The sequence below is a fragment of the Peromyscus maniculatus genome, chromosome 4 (assembly GCF_049852395.1).
Source record: "Peromyscus maniculatus bairdii isolate BWxNUB_F1_BW_parent chromosome 4, HU_Pman_BW_mat_3.1, whole genome shotgun sequence".
Taxonomy (NCBI): Eukaryota; Metazoa; Chordata; class Mammalia; order Rodentia; family Cricetidae; genus Peromyscus; species Peromyscus maniculatus.
Window position 1 is genome coordinate 132,644,992 of NC_134855.1, and position 14,458 is coordinate 132,659,449.

Sequence of the window (14,458 nt, forward strand, 5' to 3'; positions counted from 1 at the left end):
TATTTAAACACCTAGGGATTGTTGTTACTGTTGGTTGTGGTTCCTGTTGTTTTATCCCTGATTAACAATGTCTTTGTTTCACAGTGCAGATATTTCTACACAAACATCACAGTTACTTTACTTTTGCCATCTGGCACATGCCATTTATTCTGTTCATTCCTTGATTCTACTCCCAGCTCTTCCGTTAGGACACTCTACCTCCTCCTGCAATGTTGATTCATTTTCTCTGGGCCTGATTCCCAATTGACATTTTGGGGCCCCCTATTTCCCACTTTCACTAGTTGGAGCAATATTTTCCCTCTATGATTTTTCCTTGGTCCTAGATGTTTCCATTTCTTAGTGTATTCTCTCAAGTGCTTGACTAAGTTTCTCAAACTCACATAGACGATCTCAGTACTAGTTACAGACCCTCAAGTCACCCCTAAAAAAAGGCATACACAATCTGCTTCCACTGCTTGGCCAACTGATGAATTGTTTTGTTGATAAGTGTTCAAAATATACTGATACAAAGTGATCCTGGAAACAGTGCATGGACCCAGCTGTGTGGACACATTTCCTAACCTGGGATAGTCAGGTTCTGCATCTGGACAATGGAGATGGTGGCAATCCTCCCTCATTGAGATGTTGCAGAGACTGAGGAAACAGCAAAAGGAAACTGACTCTCTGAAACAAGGAGGATGGGAGCTCATTCCTTGATGGTGCCGGCACTGAGTGGACGACTGTTGTGACAGAAGTCCTTCAGAGCATGAAGATGGATGTGGAGTCACTTCAGGAAACTGTGATGTGGCCATTAACAGCATTCTAGGACTTTGAACTCACTAGATTACAGCAGATTAAACCTATTTTTACCTCAGAATGATATGAGGTGAGTTGGTACTTCTTTGCTCCCAGAAAAGACACTACCCCTCTGGGGAGGCCATTTCAATGTCAAAGACAGATCAGTAAATCTTGTCTTCCCCCCTGGAGCTGAGGGTTTCTGAAGCAAGGCTCATTAGAGCTTAAGAAAGTCTGAGGCATGGCTATAGGCCGAGTTTGGACAGTTCACACATCTGGGTTCCCACAATCTGTAATTTCAGGCTCAAGGTGAAAGTTCCATTTGTCCTCATCTCCACCTACATCCTGGTACCTAAGGACTTTCTCTTAGAATGACTCTTCTCCAAATACAGCCAGGAGGATAAGTCCAAGTTCTTTCAAGGGATAGGATATTGGAATCCACAGCCCTTATTCTACAGCAGTGGTTTCATGGAATGTTGATTCACGCAGTCCTGAGTTCAAGTTCTGGCTCTGAGGCCCAATATTTCCCTCCATCAGTAGTCCACCTAAACTGAGAAGGTAGAGGTTCAAATTCATAAGAGGATGTAGTGAGGACAAGAGAAAAGCTGAGAGGCACATGTAAGGCAAAGAGGAATGCCATGTGGGCCCTTATGGGTTTGGGGCAGTATGCAGGTCAGCGAACTCAGAGTCCTGGACTTGCAAGCTGACCTGTCTTCCAAGGGCAAAGGTGTGGAGCTGAAGATGCCCCTGGTTGTGAATGCCTCTGTGCGTCTCTGAGTTTATGTCACTTGGATTAGGGATGAGGAGGGGTCAGGACCGGGTGTCAGACAAGACCACACAACCATAGCTGTCCCCCTCTGTGGTGTATCCATCCTGGGCACTGTGGAAATGAGTGTATACAGTGAGGCCAGGCCAAGTCAGTCCCATCACTGTCCAGGGAAGACAGCCTCCCTCTGTTGACGTGACAGCCAATGTTTGACAACTTTTGTTCTTTTTTTTTTTTTTTTACTCTGTCACAACTGAGACTTTATTGGTTGAGTACACAGACATTTCAATTCTTAAAACATGGACCCAAACTCTAAGAGTCATACATTGTGTTCACGTACCCAAAAGAGCCATGTATTGTTTCTCTTTAATTTATTCCAGTGATGTTCCATCCTAAACTTGGCAAGTTTTCCCTAAGACCTCACATAACAATCAAATGCTCACAGTCCTTAATTACACTGACTCACAATTTTATGCCACATACAGTACATATTCAAAATTTCAATCTTTCACAGCACATTATCACAATTGTTAGGAAAATGGACTGCCATGACCAGAGACAGTTCTGACAGGGCAAGGACCGAGGAGTGGTATTTTAGGATACAGTTCTACTAGAAACACGAGACCAGAAATAACTGAAAATATTCCAGACACAAATGCACGACCAAGACTCCAAGTATGCTTTGTGTTGTAGGATATAAAACTAGCCCCCTCTACGGAATGTTATGGTGACCCCCGAGACAGTCACAGCCTCTCCTGATTCAGTATCCTGCTATTTTCTGGTTGTACCAAAAAATAAACAACCAGCAAGTGATTTAACCTCTTAAAAAAATCATTTACACTTAAAAAATGGGATGAGGCGGGACTTCCTTCCACCTTTTAAAAAGGTTTCTAGAGCTACTAAAAAACTCGCATTTACAAAATAGTTGATAAAAATATTCCTCTGGATTGTACAAGAAGGGAGACGGGGACACTGACAGACACGATGGATGGTTAGTCGGACTTGGCTTCTTTCTCTTCGACATCAGAGGCTGGACTCTGGTTCTCAGCCTCTCCATTTTCTGCAGGCACATCTGTGGTTTGCTGGTCAGCCACCTCCGCCTGTTTGCCCTTTGCTCCCCTCTTCCCTTTTGTTTGCACTTTTTTGTCTGATCATTTATCCTTTCCCGCCCGCGGCCTTCTTCGGCTTGGCGTCCACCTTGGCTGGGCGAGCTTGGCCGAGAGCCTCGCCAAGCTCCGCTTGGGCTCCGCCTTTGCCGCTCTGTCTGCTCTAACCTTCCTCTTGGGCATCGTGGCGGCGCTGGGTGGGAGGCGCATGCGAGGCCAAACCCGTCACGGAGCTACACAGCCTCGGCCACCACCGCACGAACTCAACAACTTTTGTTCTTATTCCAGGTTGCTGCACAGTGGCTTCATCTTACTCCCTGCAGCATCTCTCCCTAGGATTTGCTTCTTTCACCCACACAAACTGCCTGAGGTCACTTCAGCACTGCCTGCTCTGTCTGTGAGTTGGACAGAGATGCCCCTCATTTGTGATTTGGGTCATTTCACTGACAAGTCTCTCAGTTCACTTGGTGATAGCCAGATTGGAATAGTCACCAGGACACTTACCCTCCTCTCCCCTGTCCTCCTCACCCTTCCCACCTGCACCCCCCTTTCCTCCAGTCTCTCCCATCACTTCATTGTTCTGCTCCTGGCTCACCCCCACCTGTCTCTCAGCTCCCTCCTGAAGCTTCTTCTGTCCCTTTGTTTTGCATGTTCAGTCTAAGTTTCCTCCTGGAACTCAGATGTTACTAAAGCCTCACTGTCTTTCTGAAAACTGCTTGTCCTTAGAATAGCTGGATTGCCAAAGATGGCACACATGATTCTCGGATTCTCACAGATTGAAACCATTTCTGCCATGGCACAAGCAAATAATCCCAAATCCATTATCTCTAAAGGTTCTCGGATCTCCAGTGTCAAGTATCTCTTAACATGAAGTTTTCTTTGTTCTCCTTGCTTATTTTTGTCCTGGAGGGACAAAGGCCTGCCTGCCTCAGAATACAGAGAAGACAGACACATGTTCCATAGGCAAATGGCAGTTTATAAAAGAAAAAAGGGAAATTTCATGTGAGGATTGGTTGGTTGGTTTTGATTGGGCATTTTAATAAGGGCAACCCAAGGAGGGACAGAAGTTTGCTGGACTTTGATAACTGGACCTTGGTGGTCAGCTTCAGAGGAAGTGGAAAAATAAGGAAATAGATCTTGGCGGCTAGTTTAGGAATGTGATCTAACAGTTTAGCAAGGCAGAGGGGATGGGTAAGGGAAGGCCTGCCAGAGCCATGTTTGCATGCTCAGGCCTGCTAGATCCCTTCATTACTATTTCTTGAATTTTAAAGAAAAACTTGCTTCACAATGTCTGCTCTCAGTAATCAACCACCTATATGTCCTGGAAAATGACTGGAGGTTTCTAGATAAAAGAAAAGCAAAGTTTAAAGTTTGTACAAGTGGTAAGTGGTTTCAGTAAAAAATCTGAGGTCCCCACACTCTCCCAGATGGAGAGAACAGGGAAGCTCAGTCAGCACCCTCACTTTTAGAGAGATGGGTGGCCAAGGAGAAATACCTACCACAATGGGGACCTCTTCACTGTGCCATTTAAATGGATCAGCAGCTATGGGACTGGCGTCTATTGTAACTTTTTTTTTTACTCAAAAGTGGAACTTTTTTTTTTTTGGTTTTTTGAGACAGGGTTTCTCTGTGTAGCTTTGCGCCTTTCCTGGGACTCACTTGGTAGCCCAGGCTGGCCTCGAACTCACAGAGATTCGCCTGGCTCTGCCTCCCAAGTGCTGGGATTAAAGGCGTGCGCCACCACCGCCCGGCAGAACTTTTATTTTTAACCAAAACAAAACAAAAAGTTTATAAAGAAACATGAAGTCCATTTTGAGTTGGGGTCTACCCTGGAGTATGGTTGATATACTTGGTGACACTGCATTGGAAGAAAAAAGACCCTCATTTTTCCTTTTCCAAGCAGGTATCATTTCGAAATAGCTTCTTTGTTGGGGGAGATTTTGCTTCTACTTTCCCCTTGCCATCATGGGATTTTTTTCCTTTTATTTTATTTTATAATACCATTCAGTTCTACATATCAGCCACGGATTCCCTTGTTCTCCCCCCTCCTGCCCCCCTTCCCTTCCCCCCAGCCCACCCCCCATTCCCACCTCCTCCAGGGCAAAGCCTCCCCCGAGGACTGAGATCAACCTGGTAGACTCAGTCCAGGCAAGTCCAGTCCCCTCCTCCCAGACTGTGCCAAGTGTCCCTGCATAAGCCCCAGGTTTCAAACAGCCAACTCATGCAATGAGCACAGGACCCGGTACCACTGCCTAGATGCCTCCCAAACAGATCAAGCCAATCAACTGTCTCACCTATTTAGAGGGCCTGACCCAGTTGGGGGCCCCTCAGCCTTTGGTTCATAGTTCATGTGTTTCCATTCTTTTGGCTATTTGTCCCTGTGCTTTATCCAACCTTGGTTTCAACAATTCTCGCTCATATAAACCCTCCTTTTTCTTGCTAATTAGACTCCCGGAGCTCAACCCGGGACCTAGCCATGGATCTCTGCATCCAGATTCCTCAGTCCTTGGATGGGGTTTCTGGCACCACTATTTTGGTGTTTGCCCATTACATCACCAGAATAGGTCAGTTCCAGCTGTCTCTCGAACATTGCCAGCAGTCTATTATGGGGGTATCTTTGTGGATTTCTTTGGGCCTCTCTAGCACTTTGTTTCTTCCTTTTCTCATGTGGTCTTCATTTACCATGGTCTCCTATTCCTTGTTCTCCCTCTCTGTTCTTGATCTAGCTGGGATCTCCCGCTCCCACAGGCTCTCTTTCCCTCGACCCTCATTACTCCCACTCATATCCAGGTTTTTCATGTAGATCTCAGCCATTTCTCCGTCATTGGGTGATCCTCGTGTCTTTCTTCACAGACCTGGAAAGAATAATACTCAACTTCATATGGAAAAACAAAAAACCCAGGATAGCTAAAAGAATCCTGTACAATAAAACAACTTCTGGAGGCATCACGATCCCTGACTTCAAGCTCTACTATAGAGCTACAGTAATAAAAACAGCTTTGTATTGGCATAAAAACTGACATGTGGACCAATGGAATTGAATTGAAGACCCTGACATTAATCCATACACCTATGAACATATAATTTTTGACAAAGAAGCCAAAAGTATACAATGGAAAAAAGAAAGCATCTTCAACAAATGGTGCTGGCATAACTGGATATCAACGTGTAGAAGGCTGCAAATAGATCCATATCTGTCACCGTGCACAAAACTTAAGTCCAAGTAGATCAATGACCTCAACATAAATCCAGCTACTCTGAACCTGCTAGAAGAGAAAGTAGGAAGTAGTCTTGAATGCATTGGCATAAGAGATCACTTCCTAAATATAACACCAGTAGCACAGACACTGAGAGAAACAATCAATCAATGGGACCTCTTGAAACTGAGAAGCTTTTGTAGAGCAAAGGATACGATCTACAAGGCAAAGCGACAGCCTTCAGAATGGGAAAAAGTAAAATTTTTATTTATGTTATTTTTCTGATTTGTTCTTTATTTTTTCAAGACACACTTTTCCTGTGCTCTGATGGTTTGGAACCCATTTCATTCTTTCTTAATTTTTTCTATTATTAAGTGATTTTCCATTCATTTTACATACCAACCACAGATTATCCTCTCCTCCTTCCTCCCTACCCCCAGCCTTCCCCCACAACCCAGCCCCATTTCCCCCTCCTCCAATGCAAGGTCTCCCACTGGGAGTCAGCAGAGCCTGGTACATTCAGTTGAGGCAGGTCCATGCCCTTCCTCCCTGCACCAAGGTTAATCAAAGTGTCCCACCATAGGCACAGGTCTCCAAAACGCCTTGGAGGAAAATCCTTGAGAATATCCTGTTGTTAAGAACACCAAAGCCAGGGTTACAAACAACACTTCAAAATTCCTCAGTAGGACACAGTAAGAGTTAGGAGTTTGGGACAAGGTTTGACTGTGAGCTGAGACATAGTGAGCATTATGTACTAGTCCCCAGAGTAACTCTGAAGTGTGCATCATAATCCTCTTCACTACTCAGGGTTCTTTAAAGTAACAGAACTTATAGAATGAATGTTTTTGTGCATGTCTATAGAGTGGATTTATTAGGATGACTTACTGGCTGTGATCCAGCAAGTCCAACAATGGCTGCCTATGAACTGAGGTTCCAGGAATCCAGGAATTGTTCAGTCCACAATGTTGGATGTCTTAGATGGTCTTCAGTAAATCCATGAATCCTAAAGAAGTAGGCTTTAATGCCCGTGAAGGAATGCACTTGAACTTTGAATGAGAGCAAGGAGGAAGAAAGACAAAGAGAGGGGGGAGACAGAGAGAGAGAGCTTCCATCATCCATGTCCTGTATAAAGGCTTCAAGAAGAATATGTGGCCCAGATTACAAGTGTGTCAACCCACCTCAAAGAACTAGATTAGAAGTGGACCATCCTACTTCAAAGGGTCTAGTTAAGCAAAGAAATCCCTCACAAGTGTGCCCTGCCTAATTTGGGTGCAGTTAATGCCCGATGTAGTCCAGCTGATTACCAAGAATAGCCATCACAACCTCCACATTCTACATATGAAGGACAGAGAAAATGAGATTTAAAAAATTGACCATGTGCAGAAACGAGATGGAAGAGACAAGGAAAATCCCCCATCACTCCACCACAGATGCACACTGTGACCCATGCACTGCCAGGGTGCTGAATGTCATTGGAGATTGGTGAGCAGTTCTACTCGAAAGAATTTGAATGCTCTGGACTCCCAGCAGAGCAGAAAGAATAATGAAAAGTTATCAATGAAGTGGTTGAAGACAGCCAGTGGCCAGTTAGCACTTCCTGCCCCACGGCTCTGGATCCAAGTCGTTTGGCTCAATGTCCATCCCTGCTATCCTCCCATTGGTCCTTGGAAAAGCTGCTTCATCCATTTAAATTATTCCCAGGTCTAACCATCATAGAAGTCCCCTTTGCATGCTAGGCACAACACTGCAGAGGAGCAGCAGCTGAGCCGCCCAACCAAAAGGGCCACAGTGAAGGAGCAGTTCATGTGTCGATGTGCTTATAATCCTGGGCATGGAAATGGAGAGCGGTGACCTCGGGTCTTTAACATCACTGCGTGTGTCATTCCTTCCTTCACTCGTCTATGATGCTGTAGTTAAACATCTGAAAGGAGCCGGTCACTGCTTGAGATTCGAAGGTCACCACAATGAAGAGCACAGAAGGCTCTCTGTGTCCCCAGGGATGGTGTTTGGTTCTAGTCACTGCTCTAGGTTCTAAGTTCAGCATAATGAAGAGCACACAAGGCTCTCTGTGTCCCCAGGGATTTGATTCTATTCTATCCAACTAACCATGAAGGGAGAAATACAGAGCCCACAATATCACAGAGAGGGCTTGATGTTTTAGGAAACCACAGCAGGAGGTTATGAGACAAGGAGGTGGGAACTGAGAAGCTGAGGGAAGACAGAAGGCTGTTTGAGGGTGAGAACTTCCAAATGAACCATGAAGGACAGACAGAGGAAGCTGTGCTAGGACACATGTGGAGGATGAGACTGTGGGAAGGGTGTGAGGGAGGCATGAATGAGCTTTTTTTTTAAACAAAGAAATCAAGCCGAGTGGCTGCAGAATAGAGGGAGTTAACTGTGAGGGGACATTTGACAGGAGTGATGTTGTATTTCCAGTGCTGGGGAATCTCGGGGGCTCACTGGCCAGCCAATCATGCCTAGTCAGTGAGTCTAGGGCCAAGCGAGAAACTCTCCCTCAAAATTTAAGTGGATGGGACTCAAGTACCAAGCCCCAACACTGATATCCAGTCTCCATGTGGACACAGATGCCCACACACATGAGCACACTCACACATGCATGCCATCCACTGTCTTCTGTGATTTCCTTTTCTTCATAAACCACATTCCTGTGTGACTTACTGCAATCTCCCATGCTCTTTTCAGTCTCCCCCACTAGCATGTGGACGTGTTCAGACAGAAGATATATGCTGTCTGCTGCTTTACCTCAAGAGCCAGGATGACTTCCAGAGCCATAGCCTGGAGAGGGTGGAGCAATTGATGCATTTGTTGCAGTAAGTGATACTGTGCCAAGTTCTGTGGAAGCAGATGAGGAGCCCAGCAGCCACCCCAGGAGCTTCAGGAAGCTTTACTGAGGTGGCAGGATCTGACAGGGGTAGAAGGATGACAACCCTGCCACACACCTGGCCTCAGCAGCTCTCCTTAGTCAAGGAGGGAGATTCCATAACTCCTGTCTTCTATCCTTGACTCAAAACCACAACCAAATGGCCAAAACTGCCAAGTTCTGCTGCTTGCTGGGGCTGGAACAAGGCCCCCTCATTCAATTATGTCTTCTCTAGGTTTTCAAAGGTTACCTTCACTGGTTAAGCTTGGATATCCTGGAATTTGCTCTGTAGACCAGGCTATCCTCAGACTTAGAGATCTGCCTTCTGAGTGTGGGAATTAGTTATGCAACACCACACCTGGCCCTAAGCTCTTCTCTAATTCCTTTTCATTTTTATTTAATTTCCTTTCACTTTTCTTTAATTCATTTTCACAAGTTGGAATCTTATCTGAGTGGGGTCTGACCCTGAGATCACCACTCTCTTTTCACATCAGGCTTATCTTTAATCTGTTTATCTCTTTGAGCACGGGATTTGGCTCCATTCCACTTCCTGGTGGCCCATTTCTCCTCAAACTATAGATTTTATTTTTCCTTTCTGAGCTTGCTCCTTTTCATTATGGATCTTCATAAGAGTTAACACTAGTAACCACATGAGAGAGTCAATACTAGACTGTTCTGAGACTTCCTCTGTCAATTAAAATAATCCAAAATTCTTCACTTTAGCCTCAGGAAGACTTTCAGAACAATGGTAAAAAGCAGCTACATTCTTTGCCAAAATATCACAAGAAGAGTCTCTAGGATGCATACTAAAATCCTTCTTCTCTGAAACTTCTTGAGCCAGGTCCCCACAGCTAAAATCACATTCAGCATCACTGTCTTCCATGTTCCTACTAGCATGGCCTATTTGGGGCCCTGTTTAAAGCACTCTACTGCTTTTCTAATCCAAATCCCCAAATCTATATTCCTTCAAACAAAAGCAAGGTCAGGCCTATCACAGAAATACCCCACTCTTGGTACCACCTTTTGTCTTAGTTACAGTTTTATTGCTTTCAAGAGATACCATAACCCTGGCAACTTTTATAAAGGAAAACATTTCATTGAAGCTGGATTACATTTTACATTTTCAAAGGTTTAGTACTGTGGAATAATCCTGTACACTGTAAAATTTTGTTGCTCTCATTGTTAAGAATAAGCTGATTGGCTGGTAGCCAGATAGGAAGTATATTCAGGACAACTAAACTAAGAATGCTGGGATTAAGAAGGGAAGAATTAGAGTCACGAGATTGACAGAGAGAAGCAAGATGGGCATGCTATACTGAGTAAACTTACAGAGCTGTATGGCAAGGCATAGATAAGAAATGTGCGTTAACATAAATTTAATACTGAGTAATAATAAGGCTTAGCAATTGGCTGAATATTTTTTGTGATTATATAAGCCTCAGTGTGTATAGTTGTGAGCTTGTGGCAGAACAGAAACTACTCCTACAAATGGCATCCAACTTGGTCTGTGCCCACAAACAGCAGGAAGTAGTCTAAAGAGCAATGCCCACGTTCCCAAAAAATGTGTGGTGGATGTTTATTATCATTTAAGGGGGATTGGTCCCAAGTTGTTATTGGTCACAGTTAAATAAAAAAAAGCTAGAAAAAAAAGTTATTCAAAACTCTCTTTCTGAAAGAAATAGGAAGGATATAGAAATGAAAGATTAGATTATGGAATCTACTAGTCTTAAATATTTTACATTGTTATAGATGTTGGTATATTCATACACACTTAAAGTTAATTTTGTTATACTGTATGTATATTTCTACTCTTGTTTGGAGTATTGTGCTTGTACAGTTCATTTAAAATTATAATGTATAATTAAGATTTATTTAGTAGTTATTTATTTAGTTATTTACTTAGTAGTTAGTAGTTTAGTTATTTATTTAGTAGTTAGTAATCTATAGCAGTCAAACTTACAGTCATGTTTGTTATGTTTTCAAGGTCATACACATATATGTAGATAGATAGATGGTCTTCAAATACTTCTAAGTCCTACAAAATACAGCATTTAATATGTTTACTCACCTAAGGCTTTTCATGACAGTGAGACAGTGAAAAGCACCAATCGATTTCGACAAAGACAGTGGGCATCAAAAATCTCAATACAGAATTTGTTTTCTTTATGGAAAAAGCTAGCTATGTGGGCAAAGAAACTGTTCCTGCCTCAATTGCTAACAGTTACTGTCCAAACTGGATCAGCAGGACACACACAAAAAGAGACTGCCGAACTTTGCAAAGACAAGTTAAGACAGTACTTCAAAACTTCCTGCTTTTCAAAAAGTCTGTCAGATATTCTAGGCTTGAAGGCAGGAATGGATTCTGGAACATCTCAGAGAAACTTGGGTGATAGTCCACACAGCCAGCTGTTTCTCTCAATTTTTGGAAGTCGCTTGAAAAGCACTTCCTGTTTACTCCATATTATTATATCCTGCTGGGATCTTTGATGGACTTGAAGACTAGACAGTTATAATTAATTGTTTCCTTAGTTATGATAAAAAGGTAAATTAGTTGCAAAACTTTAGACTCATCCTGATTAAAAAAAAATATAGTAGATTATTTTCTCTAATTTTGTCAAATACAAATTGACTGGATATTGTAACCATAATTCTTACTTGATAAGTATTTTTGCTATATATAGTTTTACTATGTTAAGGTCAAAATCATCCTTTTTAATTAGAAAAAAAGAGGGAAATGCTTTGGAATAATTCTGTACACTGTGAAAATGTGTTGCTCTCATTGTTAATAAGAAGGTGATTGTGATGAAGAAGGGAGGAGTCAGGGAGTTGCCAGACAGAGAGAAGCAAGATGGTCATGCCATACTGAGAAAAGGTACCAAGACACGAAGCAAAGCATAGATAAGAAATATGGATCAACATCAATGTAAAAGTTAGCTAGTAAAATGGCTGAGCTATTGGCCAATCATTTGTAATTAATATAAGCCTCAGTATGTCTATTTGGGAGCTGCTGGCAAGACAGAAACTTCTGCCTACAGTTTAGTACATTATCTTCATGGCAAGAAGCATGGCAGCATGCAGGCAGACATGGTGATAGAGAAGGAGCTGAGAGTTCTACATCATTATCCAGAAGCAGCAGAAGGAGACTGTGTGCCACACTGGGTATAGCTCGAACACATGAAACCTCAAATCCTGCCCCCAAAATGATATACTTCCTCCAAAAAGGCCTCACCTATTCCAACAAGGCCACACAGCCTAATAGTGCCACTCACTATTTATGCATTCAAACATATGAGTTTATGAGGGCCATTTCTATTCAAACCACCACATCCTGGAATGCACAAAAAGCCAGATGTGCTGGATGACATCTATGATACCAGTGTTCCTAAAGTGAGATAAAAGAGAAAAAAGGAACCGGAGAACTGCCCCAAATCTCATTCCAGCCTGGAGTGAAGGCACCAGCCTTCAGTTTCTCCACTCTCAGTGCAGAGCTGTGTCCACCACCATTGTCTCCTGCTCCATTTCTTCTTCCTATTCTTCCACCTTTTCTTCTTTTTCTTCTTCACTCTCTCCTTTCCTCCCTCAGAGCCTCCCTGTCACTCTTTCCTTCCCTCTCTCCCTCTCATGAGCTTGCATTTTCGTTTCTCTCACCTTTCTTTTCTTCCACAAACACTTGTCCCCAGCTGTAGCTCAGGAGCCAGCTCTAGTGACTAAGATGGAAAAAGCAGACAACCAGCAGCTCAGAGGACCCAGAGCCTCCAATAACTCCTCCTGGGCCCATTTTTGGTTTCTTTGGAATTTTTCAGCAAATGCTCAAGGACCATTGCACAGAACAAAAGATGCAAATCCCAGTCAAGAGGGAACAAGACCCTTGGTTACTTCCCATCTTCTAGGAGAGGGCCTGAAGGGCTATGTGTAACCAAGGTTAGAGTAATGTGCTTTGTTTCTTTTAAAGATTTATTTGTTTTTGGTGTAAGTATCATTGCTTGCATGAGTTTCTATGCAGCATGTGTGTACAGTCCCCTCAGGAGATCAGAGGAGGGCTGTGAATCCCCAGGGACAGGAAGTCACAGGCAGTTGTGTGTTGTCATTTGGGTTCTGCAAAACAACTACTGGTGCTCTGCACAGTAATAATGGCTCTTCACCATGAGCCACTTCTCCAGCTCAAGGTGCAGGGTTTCAGGAATAGAGCAAGTATGTCACCTGATAATGTCAACATTGCCAAAAATGTAATTGATTATCTTCAGATGATAGGTTATATAGTTTCACTAACTGCTACATTTATCTATGATAAAATGACAGGTACTTAAACATTTTTTTCTGCCTTTGTCTTCCTTATATTCAATAACTTTCAAGCAGGGGGTTTATATGTGAGAATGGGATAAAGTGAATGAACTTTTTCTCTGGCTCTGTCACTCTGGCTCTATCACTTGGGATCAAAAATCACTTCGCAGGTTGGTATAGAAATCCACAACAGAGAACCTGCCTAAGTTTAAAAAATGACATGGTATTTCGAGTGTGGTGGACCCATGTCTGTGTCTGATATACTGTGGAAAGGTGTGTGGAATGCTTCTGTCCTTCTGGGTAAGGGAAATCTAGGAAGCAGAGCTTCTTATTATATCCAAGCCTGGTTCCTGTATGACCCAGCCCCAAGACTGGCCTCTCTATTCTCAGTGGCCTTTAAAAAACAGTGCACTGAGTTCTGATTAGGAACAAATTAAGAGCTAGGGTCAGAGAGACCAGGATGATCTCATGACTGGAGATTATCACATATTGGGATTAGAATGTCCTACACCAGGACAGATAATCCTTAATGATTCACAGGGAACTTTTAATCAGAAATTAATATATGACACTTATGTTCCAGTCTTTGATCCTGACAGTGAAGTACTTTACATTCAAGGATAATTTCTGTACACAGAGGGATGCTCTTTTCAAGGTGACTCAGAGCAGCCAGCACAGGCCTAAGATGGCCTCTAGAAGCCCAACTCTCCCTAACAAGAGCCCTTGTGTGTGCTCTGTAATGTAACTGCAGACATTACTGTCCCCGTGTGCACAGTCTGCCCAGTGTGAGGACAGTGTTGTGTAATGTAACTGCAGACATTACTGTCCCCGTGTGCACAGTCTGCCCAGTGTGAGGACAGTGCTGTGTAATGTAACTGCAGACATTACTGTCCCCGTGTGCACAGTCTGCCCAGTGTGAGGACAGTGTTGTGTAATGTAACTGCAGACATTACTGTCCCCGTGTGCACAGTCTGCCCAGTGTGAGGACAGTGCTGTGTAATGTAACTGCAGACATTACTGTCCCTGTGTGCACAGCCTGCCCAGTGTGAGGACATTCACATGTGTTTCCCACCTCTTTTCTCTGCACGAGGATAGCAGGGAGGTGAGGTGCACTTTCCAGTCTCACTTCACAGAGAGGAAAGAAGCCCCAACCCAAGTAATTCAGCCAGGAGTAGGAAGAATGAGGATTTGAACCCAGGTCCCCCAGTCCTAGTGAGAGGTTCTGAACTGACCCCTCCAATTCCTCTCGCCACCATCATGGTGCCCCACACACTCCCCTGCCCATAATGCCAAGAACATCCAGGTACAAGGTGTTAGTTAAACTATTTAGCAGCTACGGCAAATGAGGTAAACACATCCAACTTCAGCACCCCCAGGCTGTGTTCCTGGGCTGTGAAAACTCCTCTAACAAGATTTTAGCATGGCCCTTGGATCTGTGCCCCATGGCTGGGAA

At 43.6% G+C, this 14,458-nt stretch overlaps 1 pseudogene; it reads right to left on the minus strand.

Moving 5' to 3' along the window:
* Positions 1 to 2,210: 2,210 nt before the first annotated feature.
* Positions 2,211 to 2,838, minus strand: LOC143273037 (non-histone chromosomal protein HMG-14 pseudogene; annotated as a pseudogene).
* Between the last annotated feature and the right edge of the window lie 11,620 nt (positions 2,839 to 14,458).